This window comes from Sylvia atricapilla, chromosome 2, assembly GCF_009819655.1.
Source record: "Sylvia atricapilla isolate bSylAtr1 chromosome 2, bSylAtr1.pri, whole genome shotgun sequence".
NCBI classification, from domain to species: domain Eukaryota; kingdom Metazoa; phylum Chordata; class Aves; order Passeriformes; family Sylviidae; genus Sylvia; species Sylvia atricapilla.
This window is the reverse complement of record NC_089141.1, coordinates 96,990,832-97,006,754: the sequence shown is the minus strand read 5'-3', so window position 1 is coordinate 97,006,754 and position 15,923 is coordinate 96,990,832.

The following is a 15,923-nucleotide window of genomic DNA, read 5'->3' as shown; positions in this document are numbered from 1 at the left end:
CGCCGCCGGCAGCGGGAGGGGCCGGGGCGGGGCGAGCCGGGGCTGTCGCGGGTGTCCCGGGGCACAGGTGCGGCCGGCGGTCAGGGGGCGGCCTCGTCCGCCGCCTCCTGCTCCTCCCCGTGCCGGGCTCGGTGCCGGGCTCGGTGCCGGGCTCGGTGCCGGGCTCGGTGCCGGCCGGCCCCTGCAGCGGCGCTGGGCCGGGCCGAGCTCCGCCCGCGCGGCGCTCCCGCACCTGGAGGGAGGCACGGACGGAAGATCCGCACGGGAGCTCGGCTGCCGGCGGGATATGTGGTTCAGGTGACACCAACACCTGGAAGATACAGCTATAGCTCGGTTGATGTGGGGTTAGATAGATATCTAACTAGTTTTCCTTAGCAGTGCTGTCCTTGTATAACCCGCGACCAATTGTATATGAACGCTTCGTATTTTCCATTAGCATGGTTTTGTCGATTGCTGCTTAGAAAACAGTCTGAAAACTGACTAAGACAGCAAGGTCTTAGCTTTCAGCTAGAGAGCTGTTTTAACTTGTATGTATACAAATAAATAGATTGCATTGGAGAGGTGACTTCAGAACCACCTCAGTTTTCCTGCCTTAAGCGTTTTCTTCAAAGAGCAGAGTCCTGAACACAGGGTTATTTATAGTCTGTCTGTAGGATAATTCATGACAAAATAAACTCTACGGCTGCATAATAATTTTTTTCAACTGAACCTGAATTCCAGTACGGAATTTGCTTTAAAAAAAAAAAAATCCAAACCAAATTGAATGTTTTAGTTAACAACTGGGCAATAAATGTTTTGGGTTGGGGAGTTTGGGGTTAATAGGTTGGGTTGCTGTCATTCCACTGGTCCAGATGCTTGCACAAGTTATGGACACTTCCTGCTAAGTATTTCATCATTGCAGAGGGAATATAAATAAGGGGTTCAGCTTATGGACAAGAATGGAAAAAATATGTATTTTGACTTAGCATAATTCTAGAATCTGTTCTGGTATTTGATACCTTGTCAATACCTCAGCATACAAAGACTGTTTTTTGGCACCCTCACCCACTTACCCTCTTTGTATTTTCTTTTTACGCAGTGAAGAAGAAATGTGTTTAACTGTCAGCACTGTAGGCTCATACAGTATCTCAGTCAAACTTGTGATTCTTCCAGTTCATACATCTTCTTCAAAGACTAATTTTGTATGCTACATTTTATTCTGAGTTTCTTGTGATTCCAGATTTTGCCCACTGTCCTGATTTTGCTGTGATTTTTAGTACTGATTAGTCTAAAATCTTCAGACTCTGTGACAGGACATCACAGCTGCCACTAAGACAGCGGGTTTCAAATCTGTGAAAAAGAAAATTTGCCAATATGATCTCTCATTTATCAGAACTAAAAGCATTGTTAGACAGAAAAGGGCAGTTTAACTTCAGAATAACATAATAAAGGAAAACTATACTTCACTGTCCACTCAGTAGCATCAGAACTTTTAAAATAATCAGCAGGAACAGAAAAAAGACAAAAAACCAACTGAGACTGCCCACAGATTTTTTGATATATATTTGCCATTGCTGAACCTTACAAAAAAATCGATGGTTGTCTTGATCCACTCTTTTTTTCCGTAATCCATCCAGTTAAAACTCTTGTCCTCATAATTATTATATATTCCTTTATTTGCTGGCTTAGCAAATAAACATTTCTTTTTGGCCCATTAAGACTTTTGTTCCCAACAGCTAATTAGTGTTTATCCAGTAGCTACAATCTAGAAACTGCAGTCATTAAAACTAGGCATGGAGTCTGTCATGCAAAAGAAATAATGGTGATTGACATGCTAAGTGTGACTGTCTTTCCCTTGGTTGTCATAGACTAAAATAGCAGACCAGAATTCAAAAGTTAGTGGTCTCCCCACTTGAAGCTTTGTACTTTTCTAAAGAAAATAAACACTATTTCCATAAATGAGAGCAATAAAGGAGGTACCTGCCAAACAACAGAAACTAAAACTCTCAGCTGGAAATTGCTTTCTTCCTTTTATCATCTCATTATGGTTGGAAGCAGTTTTGCCTGATGTGTAGGCTGTAATAATCAACGAAGAACGAGAAAGTGCTCTTTTCTGGTGATTAGCTGTCACTAAGTATTGGTCAGTTTAGCCAAGACAAAGACTGGAACAGCTACGAGTAAGCTGGACCTGAGAAAATATATGTCAATCAGCTCCTGCAACAGGAAGCACTTCCAGCAAAGGTGTGAGAAACAAGGAAAAACAAGAGATTTCTAAATAGCAGAAGCAGAAATAAGAAAGACTCTGATTTATATAAAACTGAAAATTTTTTTCCCATCTTGATTTCTTTGTACTGCAGTTTTGCAAATCTTAGTATATAGCTCGCTTTATGATTCTCCTTAAAGTTCCCATACTAAAAATTGTTACACCGTAAAAAATTCTATGTAGTTTTTGTATCACAATGCTTTCTGACTGTTTGGTTAGGGGTTTTTTTGTTCAATTTTTTCCCTTCCAATTACAAAATATCTTTATGGGAGAATATCTACTGGAAAAAAACAAACAAAAAACAAACAAACACCCAGACTTAAAAGAACTGACAAAATCCGTGTTAGATCTCTGGAAATACAATCTGAATATCACGCTATTTAATTTCTTCCTTTTACTGTCCTAATTTGCAAGAGTCCATTGACCAATTTCTGCACTCAGTTACATCATTTAGTTATCAAATGTTAGCAAATCATTGCTCTGGTCTTAAAACAGTTAGTCATGGAAAATCTGAGATTTAAAATAAACAGTTGCTGGCTGTTTTTGTTGTGTGTATTTTTAACTGTTAGTGTACTTTCATATCATGATTTCAAGATTTTTTCAGAATCTCCCTTAAAAACCAAAAAAGCAGCCAATATTTGCTGCTAATCACTTGTCTTCACAGGCTTTAGCTTGAAGAATAAACAGCAAATATTAGAGATCTCAATATGGAATAGCAGCAGCTGACAACATTACGGTCATGTCTGTCCAAACCTATTATCTCTGCATTTTGAGACCTGTGATTCTATTGTTTTCAAATGCTGATCTGGTTCTTCCAAAGCTTGTTCTATCCTGCAAGTATAAAAACATAAAAAGTTGTTAAATGAATAATCCTACTAAGAAACCATAAAGTTTTGTCATAAAACCCCTAGATTGTTCCTACCACTCCATAACTTAGCATTTTTTTCATGATCATGGCCAACCACAGCTCCCAAATTCTCCTCAATGTTCCTAACTTCCACAAAGCTCCAGTAATCTCCCTCCCAGCTTCCAAATCCCCAGTGCTTCCTGGCTTTGCTCTATGGCTTCCCATGATCATTTCTAACATTACTTCTGGATATTTTCTGAATGCTGAATATTTCAGTTGCTGCTTCTATTTCAGATCCACGGATCTGTGATGTCCTATTCAGCTGCTATTGAAATCTCTTTGATCACTTAGCTCCACTTTTCTTTGTCAGCAGATACGACTCCTACTGTCTCACCAACTTTATTCTGTAAAACAGCTCATTACCCTTCTTACATTTATTCTGAAGGAAGATGCTAAGCCAAACTCTTTCCATAAGTTTCTCCTAATGTGCATCATAACACACTTTTCTTGACTCTAATAATCATCTAACAAGTGCATCTTGTACAGTGGAGTGCATCATGATCAATGGAGAGAAAAAAAGAATTTTTAAACTGCAGCTTACGTAAATTTTACTTTTCACTTTATGCTTTGCTATCTGGACATTTTCACATCAATAGTCTAGACTGTTCTGAGCCCCCTACCTATCTACACAGGGATGTTTTCTGCTTCTGTAACAGATTTTCTCTTAAATTTTCTTTACTTAAGTAACAGAAAATTGTTTTTTGGTGTTGAGAAACCCAGAAAACTCATCTTTATTTTTTCAGTCTGATCTTTGGTGGATATGTTTCAACTGCAGTAAGCAATCATTCCTGTAGCTAGGACAAGTTAAAGAAGTGTTATGTGTGTATATATATATGTCACCTCATAATGCTGCAGTTTTCCTAGACAGCTTACAAAGTGCCTTTCAAGCTTCTTATATCTAAAGAGTAGATGGAATCTGTAGTTTGTCCTGAGCATAATTTCTTTGCCACATAACTGTAACCAAAATGGTCCACAGAAAATATTTTTGTAGGTAGCATGGGTATTGTTATTGTTTTGTCCTAGCAGTTTAGACCAGGATCCTTACATTAGGTTTTCCTGGTAAATAATGAAACATTTTAATTTTTAAAGAGATTTAGTTCCTACTACTAGATCATTTCTCAACTTTTTCTGTGAAAACAATCATATGCTGGTTTTGTTGTTGTTGCTGTTGTTGTTGTTGTTTTGTTGTTTTTTGTTTTTGTTTTTGTTTTGTTTTTGCAAGAGTTTACTTACAGTTTCTGTAATACCTCTTTTTTATATATCTCTTCTCAGTGGTGGATTTGTTTTCTTTTCTTCCACGATTTTGCCTTCTTGAACTACAAAGTAGCTTATAATCTTCATCCTTGAGTGATGCATCTCTAACCTAGTGCTAGGGCTTTTGCCTCTGTTTGCCTCAGTCAGTCAACCACCAGTCTTCAACATCTTTGTTACCACATGCCTGAGTGAAGAAAGGCAAGACAGCAGACTGATCTTGGAATTAAGTATTTCTTTGTACATCTGCATATCAACAGATTGCAGTTGATTTGCAGAGCACAAGCTCTAGGGATGCATTACTGGAGAAAGGGTCGTATCAGTACCAAGGTAAGGTGGAAGGATAGAGCAAACTGTTACATATCATCCATTCAGGTATCAGAGGCAAAAGACCAAGACTCTTCAGAAGACTGCTTTCTACCCCTTTAAAAATAGCCTTGTTCAAGATAAAAGATCGAAGATTTCCATCCCTTTTGCAAGGCTGAATCTTGTGCATTCTGCTTCAGGCTAGTTTAGAACATTTTAGCTTGTCTTTTATTGATCTTGATTCTAAGTCTAGACAGCTATAGGACTCCAGCTTAGCCTGCAAGCCTGTCTGCTTACTCTTTAATCTTTTACTAAATGAACACATCACTATGCTGTGTCTGAGTTCTGTCAAATCACATTTTCGAAAAGAAAACCATTCTGCATTGACATTTTTAACTGGAAAAAGATAAGGAAAGAGAAGCAAATGAGAAGCAAGGAGATCACAATCTGTGATTGCACTCTTTCAAATCATTCTTGCACAACCACAAGCACCTGTTTTTGATTCCAGTCAGAGGTGGAATGTAAGGTCTCTCTCTCAGGTATGTTCTGACCTTGTGTGGCCTTTCTGATGTTTTATACCTGTGTTCTGACAACATAAAGTGCCAAGCCAAACTAAAGAAAAGTCTCCATAAAAGTAGACAGTCTGTTTTGAAAGTCACAGTGTAGACTTTTGTGATGTCTGTAATACTCATTCTCTAGCTTTGAGTAAAACTTGCCTTGGGAAATTTGTAGAAATTGTCTTGTGGTTTCTTTGGCTGTAGTTGTGCAGCGAGACCCAAGAAGAGTACCTTGCTTCCATATCTGAATCAGGATAAGATATCTTCCATATCCCATGTCAGGATAAGATATGCAAGTGGACAATTATTTATCAACTACCTCTTGATAACAGAAACCAAGAGCTCGGAAAGGAAGAGATCTGAAGTATATAACTATGGAAACAAATTAGAACTGAAAAAGACTCCATGTATTACTGAGTCAAAACTTCCCTTCCCCCTCATGTTTCCATACTATAATTCCTACTAAATGCTGCTAGTTACTTTAGAAATTGGCATAGAACCTTTATATAACAAGAGACAAAAATAATATTAACAAAATAAAACTGAATTTCCTGCATCTGAAATTAGGTACCCCTACAACATTGCTACAAACATAAAGATAATAGATACGCCAAGCTCAAAATAAGCGATTTTCTTTGATATTTAAAAAAGTCATCCAATGAAGCTTCTATAAAGCTTTAAAAAATATTTTTGGTGAAAGAAAACCCCAGAAAATACTTTTGGCCTATCTATATATTTTTTCTAATTGATAAGTATTTGGAGTTATTATTGAATTGAACTAAGGATTTGGCCAAGGGTGGAAAAATATTTTCCCATAAATATTCTGAAGAAGATTTAATCAACTGCCCTCTAGTGTTATTATATGAGACAGGTCTGTAAGTTGTGTGCTTTGTTCAAATCTGGTGTGAGAAATATTTTCTTCACTACAAGTGACAGGCATGCAAATCAAGTTTCTAACTTGACCAGCATAAAAAGTACCAAGAAATAAAAATTTAATGAAACATAACAAGACTTGGTACCTCTAATTCATCATAAGTCAGTCCATCTTCAAAATGCTTCTTCATATTTCCTGTCTTCATATATAAATTAGACCAAATGTCTTACAGTCAAAAACAATTCTCAGTCACCAAGGTCATACAAAGGTTTTGGATAAGTTAGCATATTAGGAAATCTGCAGCCTTTACCAGAAAAAAAAAAAGAAAATAAGAGTTGCAAATGGGTGAAAAAAGTGTGGTTGCACAAACTTGCTTCAAACTAGCCCACATATTAATGTTCATTTCTATTATGAAGCTAAGCAGAGAAGAAGAAATATTGAAGAAATATAATAAGACAGTGACTACTTCCTTCTGAAATAATTTGAAAATAATATTAAGTCCTCAGTAATTTTGTTTCAACATAACGGTATAATAAAAACAGATCCTAAAAATACTACATGGGTTTGATTTCTGACCTTCTCCTGTACACCCTGACTTTAAGTTACTCAAGAAGTTCTGCCCTAATATTTGTGAAACATATCAGTGACTAAAATTACTAATAAATAGAATACATAATAAAGCATTCATTGAGGAACTTCATGATTTGGATGAAGATAGCTTTGTATGTGTATTCACCTATCTATATACATACATATCTGTGTATGTATGTTCTTTGACTTGTTGCCTTGAGTTGAAGAACCATTTTCATCAAATTATTCTCCAGGATCCTTTTATCAAAGGATTATGTATATCAAAACAGGACTCTGCATTTTAAAATCTTCTTTGAAATATTTAAATCCTTTAAAAATCTTTACATATTCTAATTTTTCCTTCTTCAAATCTTATAAGCTTTTTCCTGCTTCCTGCTCATTTTCATGGAACTATCTTACAAAGGAAAAGGAAAATAAGGTGCATATATTTTTAGAAAGAAATGAATGAAAAATCTCATGCCATTTCCTGCCTTTGAGACAATAACAAAAATCTCACTTGCTGTGAAAGACACTGGAAGTCAGCTCTCCACTAATGATTTTGGATAAAAAAAGGTCCTTTTGCCTGGGAAAGGCATAGATGTATCCTGTTGACTAAGCAGCAAAAGTACAAGTCAGTGGAAATAGTGTTAAGGTTCATGCTGAGAAGGTATATAGTCTTTGTGAAGCTCAAGAGATGAGATACAGGCTGGTTTAACCACAAAAATCTGTGAAGTATTAACAAGGAGGGATTTTTTCAAATAAACAGCTGACGCCTACAAAAGATGGAATCTAATGATAGAAGGAGTCATCAAATTTGTTGGAAAAGCAAATGTACAAAGTACAGTAATCTTATATACCAGTGAATAAAACTTATCTAAGAATTTTCCTTTGCACTGAGGCCAAGTAGTGTGTAATTAGATAAAATCTTTTAGCTCCAAATCAGTGTCTATGTGCAAACTACCTATTGGTAATGACCCTCAGAATGATGATGAGCTGAACTGCCCCCGAGAAGTGTTTGGGGAAAGCACTTGCGAGGAAGGGCCAAGCTCACACCAGTGAGGGCACAGTTTAACATTTTGTTAGCATAAAGGATCATGCTCTAAAGGTCAGCAGTACCCTCAGACATGCTGAAATCTCCTAGAATAGGCACAGTTATTCCAGGAAAATTTTCCTGTAATGATTTCTCCCTTGTCCTGTCCTCCTTCTAAACCCTCTGTTTTCCCAACCATGCAAATTAGAAGCTACTGGTGAAGTGGCAATTCTCAATTTGATTTGCACTAAAAAATGTCTAAAAACATAAAGGTGGGAAGCAAGCCTGGTGAGATTGAATGAGAAGAATTCATTATTGTAAGGAGAGGAAGGAGTCAAGGGATTAGAAGAAATATAGACCAAACTGTAACACACTCAAGGACCTGGCAGATGGATTCTTCTGGAAACTTAATTTAAAAGACAGAAGACTGCCAGGAAGGCAGCATTATCTGAAGAGGTTTATAAATGGAGAGAGAACAGCAAACATCTCTGATGTTAGACAGAAAGCAAAGATAAGAAACTACTGTGGCTGTACCAAGAGTTTTAAAACAATGTCAGAATTAAGGAAAAATCTGGCAAGGAACAAGGACGTTTCTCCATATGTATGGAGAAAACAATAGTAGGGATTAACAAGGGGATAAAAATAAAAGAGTTAAGGGACATAACAGGGATTTAAATTCTGCTCTTGGCAAACGGATTGCCTCTGGAAGGGCCTATATCCACTAACTCTCAAGGAAACCAAAGGCAAAAAGGCATATCTGTTCAATGTCAGGACTGATTGCTCATTTTAATGGTTAAAATCTATTGCTCTACACGGAAAGAGTGGACTAGAGTGTAGACTAGGAAATTCAAATGGAAAAATGTAAACATCCCTAGAAATTGAAATGCTTTTGACAGTCTTCTACAGTATCCTATAATCAAAAGAGGATTTCGATTATAGGATACTATACAGAGGTGGGTGATAAGGTGGGTGAAATACTGGTTAGTTCAACAGGCTCAAAGGGTTGTGGTCAGCTGTACAGAGTTCAGCTGGCAGCTGGTTACCTGCTACCTGAGGGATTGATACTGGAGCTAATACTGTTTATTTTATTTATTAACAACCTCAGCAATGGGGCAGAGGTACACACTTAGGAAGTTCAAACTGAGGAGAGTGGTTGGTAGGCTGGAGGACGGGAGGCAAGTCAGGCAAACTTCAACAGGTTGTATAAATATGTATTTCATCAGGAACCTCATGAAAACCTTAACAAAGGTAAATGGCCTGAACTGGGAAGGCAAAAAACTCAGGAACCAGTAGGTGCTGGGGACAGATGAGCTACAACTTTACCAGCTTTACAGAAGAGGACCTGGGGTTCCTGGTGGACAACACTTTGAATGTGCCTGTGGCAAAGGCAGCCTGTGGCAACCTGGGCTCTTTCAGCAAGGCTGTGACCAGCAAACTACAGAAGGTGTTTCCCTTTTGCTCTGCTCACCCCTTCTGGGGTGCCATGCAGAGCTCTGAGCTCCCCAGTCCATGAAACACACTGGGAGGCTGGAGCCCCTCTATGAGTGAGCCACCAGGATGGACAGAGAGACAGCACCATGAAGGAAGAGGAGAGAACTGGGCTGGTTCAGCCTGAAGAAAAGGCAGGGATATTGCTGCTGTCTCCAAAGACCTCTCGGGGTTGTAGAGATAGTGGAGGCAGACTCCTTTGAAAGGGACACAGTGGTAGGAGAAGAAGCAATGGATGCAGGCAGGTACAATTCTGATGAGAATGCAGGAATTCTGATGAGAAACAGGAAATCTTATTTTTCCATGGAGTGGTCTGACACTGAAACAGGTTGCCCAGAGAGGCTGTGAAATAGTCATCCTTGGAGACATTCAAAATTCAACAAGACTCTGAACAACTCAGTCTAATTTTATCTACTTTGAAAAGTCTTTAAAAGTCCCTTAAACTGGACTAAAAATGTCCCTTAAAATGTGTATGATTCCATAATTACAAGAAAGTGCTGATTGATTTTGAAGCAGTCAAGAGTTGGAACTGCTGGAACTGGAGCTGGAACTGGAACACATCAGACAGGAGCCATCCCTTTCCTTTCTCAGAAAATGTTTCCTCACACAACTATTAACTTGCCTACAGTAGAAACCTATATTTTTTTTCCCATAAGTTTGAAGTAGATGTCACATCAAATCATAACACAAAATCAGGTGCTTCAAGGTGGTAAAACCTCGATATTCCTGTCCTGACTCTTCCATACCTGTCAAAACATAATAGAAACAAGAGTGAAGCCCTGAAAAGCCTAACATGTCCAAGGAGGCAAAATAACCTTTTCCAGCAGCCTGAAAATTAGAGGTCTTCACTGTCACCACTTGAAATGAATCTTAGCCTAAAACCAAGCAGAGGAGTTTCTCTGCCTAAGAGAGGAACCTTTTTGCCACTATTTTACTCTTCATTAGAAATCTTTTACCCATTTCCAATAGTTCCAATCACCTGTACAACATGGAAGGGTCTCTGTGCTGAGGACTTAGAATTGGACCATTAATTTAGATTTTCTACTTAAAGAATTAATGTTCTGCATATAAGTACTTTGTGAGTGACTGGTGCTTCAGAATTACATTAGTAAGGGCAGAACAAAACTGCTGCTAGGGTGGCTCTGTTTTCTGTAGATAAAAAAAATTGAATTTCACCCAATGCTCACAATCTCACAGCAAAACTATAGATAAGAGAACTGATTTTTCTCTCTCTAGATCTCAGTATAAGTACTTGTGTGCAACAGAATTTCAATTTCTGCTATCAGGTCTTACACAGTTTCCAAACCTAGCTGTAAGTGGTCATTCTTTGTCCTGTTTTTAATGACCAGAGCAAAAATAAAACTATATGTGGTTTTCTTCAGTGTAAGGTTATTGTTTGGCTCAAGCATTCCTGTAAAAGAGAGAACCTGACCTCTACATGGTATTTAAGAGGAAACATATTGTTATTCCGTGAAACACACCTCTAGTAGGTTGGAAATGGGCACAAGTACAACTGAGCAACAGCAGACTCAGGCTTTCATTAGCTTGGGAAGGTGGGGACATTCTGTTGGTTGCTGTAAAGATTTTATATGTCCTTATATTCCCAACTGTATTTCACTTTCACACTATGTGTGGAGTTTCCTCCATGTTTCTCTTTTCCCCTTCACATAGCCTGGTGCTCTGTATTCTCCTCTGGGTCTGATCTCAGCTGCATGCATGTCCCATTTCAGTAGCACTCCGTAAGAGAGACAGACAAGCAAGGCAATATGTGATTTTTTTTCCTATTAAATAAACTACCTCCTGATGTAATGCACTGGTAACATGCCCATTTTTCACAGTTTCAGAGCTAAATTCTTGACTGCAAGACTTAGGGGGGAAGGCTACTGTTTCCTCCTGATTTATAATACCAAAGTTGTATATCATGGACACCATATAATACACAGCTATCGTGACCTGAGTGTCATTATTTTCTTCTAGAGTAGCTATGGAATTTCATACAAAAGGTTATGTAGCTGAGCTTCTCATAGTCCCCATTCTCCTGGAAAGAAAACCACATGGAACACCTCCATGAATGGACATGGACAGAGCAATGATCTCATTAGGGAGAGGCCACTGTGTTCTCAGGAGGAGGAAACGTGCCTGTTTTCTCAGAGTGTTTCTTCTGAGGTTGGTATGTGCCTTGCCTTTCCATGGGAGGAATTTGTCCCAGCTTTTTGTGCATCCTGAAGGAGTGGAAGATGACTACTATTACATAGATTTATACACCTGCTTGCTTTTATTCAGTTTTATTTCCTTGAAATGCAGAATAATCCTTAGGATGCTGAAGCAGAATAAAACTATGTTATTTTTCCCAGTCTCCTTAAAAGAAGGGGAAGATGAAGCATCCTTTTCCTCCCTGTTTCTGTACAACCTGATAATTTTACCTTCAGTCACCAGACTCACTCAGCAAAAGGACATTGGGCAAAAAGTATCCAGAGATATTGCCACTTGCCTCACTTCTACAGAAATAAAGCATATAGAGAACTGTGAGATGTGGGAGAGGATCTATCAAAAAAGGAAGATAACTTTTACTTCTACTTTGCAAAAAATGTTCTAGTATTATTCAATTAATTAGGCATTCAAAAGTCTCTGTAATACAAAAAAAGCAAAATATTATTGCTCTTTCTTTTTTTTTTTTTTTTTTTTTTTTTTTTTTTTTTTTTTTTTTTTTAATTTTTTTTTTTTTATTTTGCAGGTAGGCCTTATGCTTGTACCTGGAAGATTAAGATATAAAAATGTCAATCCAATTTTATTGCAGGAAGTAACTTTGTCTTAATTTGTTGTGAACATGGGGAAGTTCCTCAGTGGTTTTCCAAAGGCAGTTTCAGATGCTGTGTTGTTTTACCTTTGTATTTGTCTATGCTAATATTTTTATTTATATAATTATATTGCAGCCAGATTAGAATGGCCCAATTACTTTTTATCCCATTGTCATTCTAGGATGTTCTGTCACTGTGATACTATAAAATGAGCAGTATTTAGGATTCAGATGGTAAAAGTCTGGATCATCACCAAGAGAATCCTTTTGGGCCCATTTCAAACCGACTGACTCCTTATTCCTCCAAGGTTATTTCAGATTCAAGTAGCACTCAGTTCAGCTCACATTTAACAAAATAAAAGGAGCACTGAAGTAAATCTTACCCATGAAACCTGGTACAGAGACTGAGAAAGGAATGAAAAAAAAAAAAAAAAAGGGAAAGGAGAAGACACACCTAAAATACATGAAGGGGAAAAAGGAAGCAAAAGTGGAAAGAGAAATGCTGCTGAAACCTCCATGCCTAGGTATTAAGAAGAAAGTGTTGTCTATAATTCTCAAAAATGACTTGCAGACCACTTTCTTGTATCACAATATGTCAGAATGACTACATAAATAAGCCTTTCAAATTTGCCTGTATAATTTATCTTCTCCAGTCACTGAGAACCTAAAGGTTTACTGAGAGCTTAAAGGGATTTTTAAAAGCAAAATTAGTCAGCAAGCTTGTTTATTGTAGCGAGTTAAAAATTAGCTACTTTGGGGCTCAAACTGCAAGATAAGCAGGAAAAAAGGAATGCAAATTTTACCTATCATCCCTAATTTTTTGAATGGAGTCAGGGAGACACAAATGGAGAATGCCCAGTGCTCTGCTGTGGGACCCAGGTCTCTCCTTGGAGGTAACAACATGCTGATGAGAGTGTAGCTTGATTCTCTCACAGGCTTTCACGTGTTTATTCATTTCAGATCCAGCAAATTGCAACCAAGCTCTGAAAACTAAGTTAGGCTCGCCCCAGCTCTGCAATACTGCTTCTGAAGCCTTCATTTGTGCCCTTATCTACACCCAAAATGTTTCCAGATGAATGAGCTGCATGAACCCTGGTAAAGGGAGAACATAGATATTCCACAGTGCTAATTATTTAGTGTATTTTGCCCAGGGACATACTTTATGGGAGAGGATGGGGGAGCATTTCATACAAACAGAATGAATTTATTTTGTAAATGAAATTATTACATGTGGTTGAAAGTGATATAATAGCCCATTATTACTGCTAATACTAGCAACACTGCATGTTAAATAAGTATCAGTGCTAAATAACACTGCTGTGACAGGACTACTGCTGGGACACATATTGTGGTTGTATCCAAAGTAGGTTCAAAATCATCAAAACCACAAGAAACAATGGATCTGAATTCCAGTGCATGATGTCTCTGACCACCAAATTACAAAATATGGAAAAGTTCTGCTTACTTCATTGTCAGTGGTGCTTGGTTATTGCTAAACTTGAACAGTTTTCTTAATAAAATTACTTACAGAATTTGACCCTTATTCACAAATTGTTTTAAGATGGTACTGGCCATTTAGTACTTTTTACAGATACTGGGGCTTATACATAATGATGCATGTTTCTGCTTGCTTTTGCTGTTAGAGCAAAAAAAAAAAAAAAAAAAAAAAAGGCAAATACACTTTTTTGACTCTCAAAATAAGGAAACAAACCTTCACATCTCCATTGAGAAATATAATTCGAATTTCCTCTAAGGAAAAATGTAGGGAGGGTGGGGATGAGTGGTGGGAAGATGTGTCTGTTTTGTTCTTCTTGTGCTGTGGTTTGGTTGTGGGATTTTTTGGTGGTTTGATTGGATTTTTCGTGGGTTTTTGTTTTGTTTGTTTGTTTGTTTTCCCTTAATGCAATTCTGGCCATAAATACAGCAAAGGAATAAAACCAAAAAGGACCAGAATCTCAGATGTGTGGTTTTAAAGGTTACAATTTAAAAAATTCTACAAAATATTATTTTTAAGAGTGACATTCTAGCAGCAGAAAAAATCAGCATAAGGAACTGACAGCTCTAAAAGATGAACCAGGGAATAACATGGATATGCCCCTAAAGCTCGTTCCTTGGCCAGATGTGGAGCCAGTTACTGAATTTTCTGCACTTCCCAGGCCCAGAGCACAGCACAGGGAATGCATGCTAAGATGGTTTTACAGCATAATTCCCTGTCTGAGATGCTCTGCTGGTGTATTAAATGATCAGCCACTGATTTTATACCTGTACAGATTTTACAGTAGATTGAGAACTTTCAAGAAAAAAAACATGAATCACACAAATTTCAAACTAATTTTCCTCTAAGTGTTAACAGGCAGCAATTCTTATTGACCCCATTAAAAAAAATACATTACAGAATTAATAAAATGTTAGTCATTAATATTTTCCCATAATTCTGCAGAGAATAACTAACAATTCACCAATGCTACAGGCTTCTGTGATTTGACTCAGTCTTGCAAGCTTAATGGATGTTATTAAATTATTTTATGCAGAGTAAACATTTGCAGTGTTTCTCTTCTTGCTCCTGTCCCAACCTAAGCAAATAAACTGACTGCCAGCATCAGTCTCATGCTTCTCATGTGAAACATATTGTGAACTTTCAAAGCCCAGTAATGTAAGAGAGAACCTGATGTACTTCTAATTTAATTCACAGATTAATTTGCTTAACAGTTTTGATCAAATAAGGTTATGGCCTCCATCATTTGTCTACAAAGTATTCTGTGGGAAATTAAATGCAATAGGCAAGAAAATAATTGTTCCCTATTTCTTTTCTATTGCTTAAAATGTCTTTCCAGACTAAAGTAGTTCCCCCACATCCATTCTTCACTACACAAATAGTTTTTCTTTCTTGGAATTTGAAGAGAATTCACAGGAAATAAAATTAAATCATATAGGTTGTACTTCTATAATAAAAGGTTGAGTTTCTAGAAGGAGGAAATCATCCAGTAAAACTGAATGTGGATTAGTTGCTTTCCTTCACATGCTTCTCATCTAGCATTGCTAAATCCCTGCTGAGGCTTCTGTTTGGAAGTGCATGCACTGACTGAAAATTTCCTTCAAAGGATTATTTAAAGCATTTACCTATCAATCCTTTAAAGCCTTCTGATTTGTTTACATGAGTTATTCAAGATCATACAATCTGTCAGTGGAAAATTCAGGACTGGACACCAGTAGTGTTCAAGGGTTTGGCCTCCTGTCATAGCAGCCCAGTTAACAATCTCCTGCCATGTGCACACACTTGCTCTCATCCCTTGCATCCCACTGAACTGCTTTAACATAATTAATATTTGACCTGTTTGGAGAAAGCTGGAAAAAACCTGAAAGCACATTGTTAAAAAGCCTGTTTCAAAATAACCTCTAGGTTCTAAGAGATGCACTTTTAGAGTTTGGTATCTGCTCAGAGGTAATTTTTACAGAGAATATTCTGAAAAAATTCTATAAACTACTTTCAGGTCAGGTGATGGTAAAAGAAGCACTCACTGTAAGGAAATATCAGCACTGCCTCAGAGTTCTCAAGCAAAAATGTTTATATTTTGTAACTTGAAAATTGTCACATAATTATTTACCACACAACACACTGCAGAATAACACTTTTCTTTCTAAACCAGTCACTCAATTGATATTTGAATTTCAAATAAGTCTATGAAAACAACATACCAAGATCCTATGCAGCTTTTCAAACATAGGCTATGACACAGCACACTCATTACTTAAAAGCAGAGTGAGGTTAAAGATGAAGTCCTGCACTTCTCAAGCCAATAACAGTGGCCTGGGCACTGTGATTTCTGCTTCTGCTGATGCTGTAAAAATAACGCTGGTGAGGTGGCAGTAAATTCCCTGTAGATGCAGTGGATAGATAGAT